A 6,000-nucleotide genomic window follows, 5' to 3' on the forward strand; every position below is an offset into this window, starting at 1 on the left:
TCTTTTGCTTCTCTTCAAGCTATTTCCCCATGATTCATGTTTGGTAGCCATTTTTTTCATCCATTCTTCATGTTATCCAGTTTCTTGGAGTATATGGAGTATATAGAATGCGTCATAGCACTCTCCTGTGGTCCTCTGTATGTTCATAGTGTCAATTATAGTGTCTCCTCTTACACTGATGACTTTACTGAGTTGAGTCTTTTCTTTTTTGTCACTTAGCTCAAGATTTGCCAACCTCATCTTTTCAAGAAACCAAGACTTAGTTTCATTGGCCACTTACATTGTTTTTTTTTTCTTTTTCTTTTAGTCTCTGTTTCATTTTTGCTCACTGTTGTGGAACATTATTTGAACAGGCAAAGATATGTTGCATTTATTTATGTGGTGGGTTATTACTTTGACTCTGTGAAAGTGTGCTACATTTGTTTCTGCTGCATGTAAAGGTGTGTTGCACCTCTTTCACCTGGCCTGCCTAATAAAAAACTGAATGGCCAAATGTTAGGCAGGAGGGATATAGGTGGGGCTGGCGGGCAAAGAATAAGTAGGAGGAGATATAAGCTCAAGAGAGAAGGAAGAGAAGAGAACTAGGGAGAAAGATAGAGACATGCCCAGGGCCAAAAGCTAGACAATCACCCACCATCTAGTCATGGATACAGCAAGAAAGTAAGATATACAGAAAGACAGAAAGGTAAAAAGCCCCAAGGAAAATGTATATAAAGAGAAACAGATTACAATAAGAGCTAAATAAGGCCAAGCATTCATAATTAATAGTAAGTCTTCATGTCATGATTTGGGAGCTGGTTGGTGACCCAAAAGAAAGCCTGCTACAGATTACTAACATTGAGTTACTTTGTTATTCTTTTTCTGGTATGATTAGGTATAACATCAGGCTTTTATTTAAATAATCCTACTTTTGATATAAGCAATTATTATTTTAAACTTTTCTTTTAGTATAGCTTTCCCAGTATTCTATAAGTTGTATGTCTTATTGTGTACATCTTCATTTGTCACAAGATGCTTTCAATTTTCCTTTTAGCTTTTTTTTTAATTTGTTGGTTGTTCAAGAAAGACATGTTGTTTAATTTCATATATTTGCAAATTTCCTGAGCTTTCATCAATCCACTATGGATAATATCTCAGATATCTTTATGAAATAATTCTATTGCTCTTGAATTTATTTTATGTGTGTCAGATTTATATTCTTTAATTGTTTTAATGACACCGTGGCACACCCATTGCTGAAAGTGGGCTACTCTCTCCTACTGTTACTGTACTACAATGATCTCAACTTATTGAAGTGTTCTACTATGTTCCTATTGTAGGTTATCAATAAGAGACTGTTTTTATTCTAAAGTCTCTCTTTTTACACATTACTACTTTAATAACTGGTCATATCCAAACAATGTTGCTACAAATAACATTGATAACATAGTTCAATACATTTTATCATGAAGAAGTACAGCATAGAGCCAAGCAGCGAGATATGTGCTAGGGAGTAGAGATTCTCTAGTAGGAGCAAAGCCTTAATGACAACTCCTCTGTCGTGGAATATTAGCTTAAGGTGTGTTGCATTTGTTTATACAGAATATTTGTTCAATGATTCAAAGATGTGTGCATTCTTTTCTGTTGAATTTGTTTAACTATGTAAAGCTGTGTTGGGTATAATAAAGAGTTGAAAAGCCAATAACTTGGCAGAAGAGGGATAAACAGGGCTTCCAGGCAGAGAGAATATAAAGAAAGAGGAAAAGAATGAAAGGGAGGAGTGAGAAAAGAAAAAGAGGAAGACTCCAGGGACTAGCTACACAGCCACACAATCAACAATGGAGCAAGAAGTAAAGAAATACATGTAGAATAGAGAAAGGTAAAATCCCAGAGGCAGAAAGACAGGGTAATTTTTAAGAAGTGGGCGAGAAACAAGCCAAGCTAAGGCCATGCATTCATAAGAAAGAGTAAGTCTCTGTGTATTTATTTGGGAGCAAGGCAGCAGACCCCAAAGAGCAAAAAGGGAAAAAAAGCAACTGCAACCCTCATTAACTTATCTTTTGCAAATCAAACTTTAATACCCAGAAATAATCAAAACCAAAACTTGATAATGTAGTTGTATCTTCATTTTCTAACTCAACATGGATCAAGTAGAAGAGGATTCTATATGAGCTTACAAATGAACAAGCAATGAAATTAAGCCTTATGGAGCAGTTTCCTCTTGAGATTGAAACATTCTATCCTAAAGAGAAGAAGGGAACTAAGCCATTCAAAATATGTTCAGGAAGTTCCTGAAACTGATCAGATTCACTAGGCTCCTCCCTCCAGATGAGTAGACATTTAAGATTGCTGAGATGCTGCGTAACTCTCAGACACAACCAACTGCCTGAAGGTGGCATAAGTCAAACAAGTAGCCTAGAAGAAACAAAGACCAGAGGAGCTGCCAGGAAGAGGGTTAAACCAGCTGAGTCATTGGAAAGAATGATTTCCAACATGCTCGTCTGCCTGCACTGTGTCCCAGGTTCCCAGCTTTTGTGAGCTGTCACTCATATTGGAGTAGGCTTTGGTGATGCAGCTGTCTTTGAGTCATTTCTGCTCCTGTGAGTAACCTCTCACCATATTCTTATGAAGAGCTCCAATAAAACTCATAGGGTCACCAAGTTGAACTTGAATGGTATCCACGCATGAGTTTGTAGTAGGCCTCCTATCTAGGTGTGTGTGTGTGTGTGTGTGTGTGTGTGTGTGTGTGTGTGTGTGTGTTGTGTCTCCTCAGGAAAAATCTGTCACACAACAATAAGTAAATAGGGAAAAGGTAAAACTATCCCTCAAAACCCAAATGGTCTTCATCATATCCATTCAAGTAGGCTTAAGAGGTCAGGAAGCACCATCAGGGTGCTTGGAAAGATAATCTCAGATTCAGGCTGAGGCCCTGTTATACAGCCATTGCCTTTAAACACAATCCTCCCCTCTTGTTGGGAAGAGAGAGAATCATGAGAGTTAGAAAGTAAAGGAAACTGACAAGACTCAGAAACCTAACGGGACTTAAGAGTCTTCAGGTAGATAAGAAAGTTACCAGGCTCACAAAGCCCTCCTCAAGGTTATGAAAAGTACATGGTTAAAGAAGGGACCAGGGTAAAAGCCAGCCAGGCCATCTCACCTCACGACATGGGCACTGCCACTAAAGCCATGGTGATGTCCAGACCAGGCTGCCACGGAGGGCCATGCCTGAGTCCATGGGCCTACTGGGTCCTACTATGAGGGCTATGCTCATGGTTTGTGCTTTTCCAGAAACTATGTGAAAGTCCACCATCCATGCTCCCACTGGCTGTAAAGAGCAAGAAAGCTGCTTTTACAGTGTTATTGATGACTGTAGATGCACAGTTGAAAAGAGGGACATGAAAGACTTCTGTGACAACCCTTACCCCAACCCTAATCCCCCCACCAAAATAGCAGCCTAAACAGGAAGCCATGAAGAGAACTCTTAAAACATGTGATAAGGATGCTGAAGTTAGCTCTCCACAATTGATGGCTTCTGGCGGGAGGGGGGCAGGAGGGAAGGTACTCAGTCCTATTTAAGGGGTAGGCCACTGAGAGTTGGACCATGCTCCCATTAGTAGATAGCATGAATTTAACTTGGATTTTTTCTTTATTTTTCTTTTTTATAATTATTTTTATCTCTTGTGGGGGGAGGTAACGGGGGCAGCAGACATGGAAGGACTGGGAGAGTCTGATGAGGTGCATGATGTGAAATTCCCAAAGGATCAATGGAGATATTGTGTCAATAAAAGAGAGAAGAAAAGGAATGTTGATGTGACAGAAAGAGGAAAAAAGGAAAGAAAGGCCTGACTCCTGACTCCTGAAGGCTGCCTTCTAACCTCCACAGGTTTGCCTGGGTGTGTGCACATGTGATGCACAGAAATGACTGCGTACATGCAGACATACATCATAAATGAGTATTACAGAAGCTAAAATACGGGGCTGAGTGAAGGAAGTTAGACATAAGACAGCACGTACTGACTTGAGATGACATTTGAAAGTATGTTCCATGATAGAGAAGTCCATGAAGATGGGTCTACACTTAGAGTTTCCCCTTTTCTAAAGCCAGAACCAAATGGGTAGAGAGTATTGACATCTCTTAGGGATTTTGAAAATTTTGGGGATTAGATTGTGTTGATGGTCACACAACTTTGTCAATATAGTTAAAAACAATTGTACAGTTTGAACAATGGAATTTAATGGTAAATCAATTAACTCAATTCAAATTATTTTAAATAATTTCTTTTATTTTTTAAAATTATGACATAATTATATCATTTCCCCTTCTTTTTCTTTCCTCCAAACTCTCAAATATATCCCTCCTTTCTTCCCTCCAAACCCTCCAATATATCCCTCCTTTCTTCTCTCTAAACCCTTCAATATATCCCTCCTTCCTCTCTTTCTCACTCATGGTTTCTTTCCTCATTAACTGCTGATATGTGTTCCTAAACGAATAAATAAAACCTGCTTAGTCTTTATATTACTATTTGTATCTGTATGCTTCCTGGAATGACCACCATTTCGCATTGATTAACCAATCAGCATGATCTCCCTGTGAAAAACTGTGTTTCCCCTCTCAGGATTCCTTAGTTGTGTGTAGATCGTTGTGTAAGGTTGAGTGCTCGTGAGTTTCACCATCCGTGTTAGCATGTCCTTCCTTGCTCAGCTCATGTCTAGGCAGTCACATTGCTGAGATTCTATGACTGTAGCTTCTGACATGCCTAAGAAACACAACCTGACAGCAAACTTCCTGTTCTGCGGACTCAGACCCTTCCAGCCTAAGAGCTAAGATCATATTGAGTGAGGAATACAAACCCATACAGACAAATGTCGCATGCTCTCTCTCATCTGAAGCTCCTAGAGCCACATCTTCAGATATGAGTATATAACCTGGAGTAACTCTGGAAAGCAAGAGAATGAAAAGGCCTTCGTGGAAATCAGGGGAAACAATAGAGAAGGGGAGTAGTAGGTTTCAGGTGATCTGAAGGAAAATTAGAAAATGGGAGGGGCTTTAATTAGGGAGGGTGGAGATAAATACAGAAGAAGGAGAAAAGAGTAAAATAACAGTGAGGATGTCTGAAAACTTTGTAAGGAATCATACTATTAACTATCTACCTAAAATGTGTGTAAGAGTGTATAAATATGCATATATATTTAAATTAAATTTTCCCCAACACCAGACATGAGAGGCCTTCTTTGAGTTATCAGTCAGAAGCATCCAAGAGATGGTTGTTATTGCTCTTGGTTGCCCCGTGAAGGTGGATGGTAAGTGCCAATTCTTGAAGATACCATCAGTTCAGAGGACCCACAGAGTCATGAGCTGAATACTTTCTTCCTGAGGATCATCTCTTACGGTACCAGAAAGCATCATGCAAGATTTCATAGAAGCAAAGCAAATAGCTGTCCTACCCAGTTATGATGCTTATAACCCAACAAAGACCAACATGAAACAGTGGTGCAAAGGGTGCAATAGTGGCCTGCATAACTTGGCAGTAACCAACAGCTCTCTAGCAGGACTTATGACCATTCAACAAGAAGAAATATGATGTTTGGATATGACACTTAGCTAATTCCCTACATGTAAAGAATGAACAAGAGGTGCCTGACAGAAAAGGGCCAATAATCCTCCTGCCTAAAAATAATTTTTTTCAGAAAGAAAAGAAGATATTTACACATAAAATATATTAAAATATGAAAAGGAACATTTAAAAATGAGGAATCTGTCTTTGAGACTAAAATGAGGTCATTATAATGAAAAGTTTTAATAGAGATATAGTAGACAAATCAAGGAATTTTCTAGGAATGGAGGAAGTAAAAAGTGGGGGGAAACAGAAAAAAAGGAGATCAAATGAAAAAAAGGAGAGAGAGCTTAGGAAGGAAAGAAAATAAAACAAAATGAGAACATTAATCCAGAAGAGCCAGAGAGAAAGAGAAAACAAGTGACAAATTATAAAGAGCTCTCTCTCTCTCTCTCTCTCTCTCTCT

Source organism: Microtus ochrogaster, chromosome 1, assembly GCF_000317375.1.
Source record: "Microtus ochrogaster isolate Prairie Vole_2 chromosome 1, MicOch1.0, whole genome shotgun sequence".
NCBI lineage: Eukaryota > Metazoa > Chordata > Mammalia > Rodentia > Cricetidae > Microtus > Microtus ochrogaster.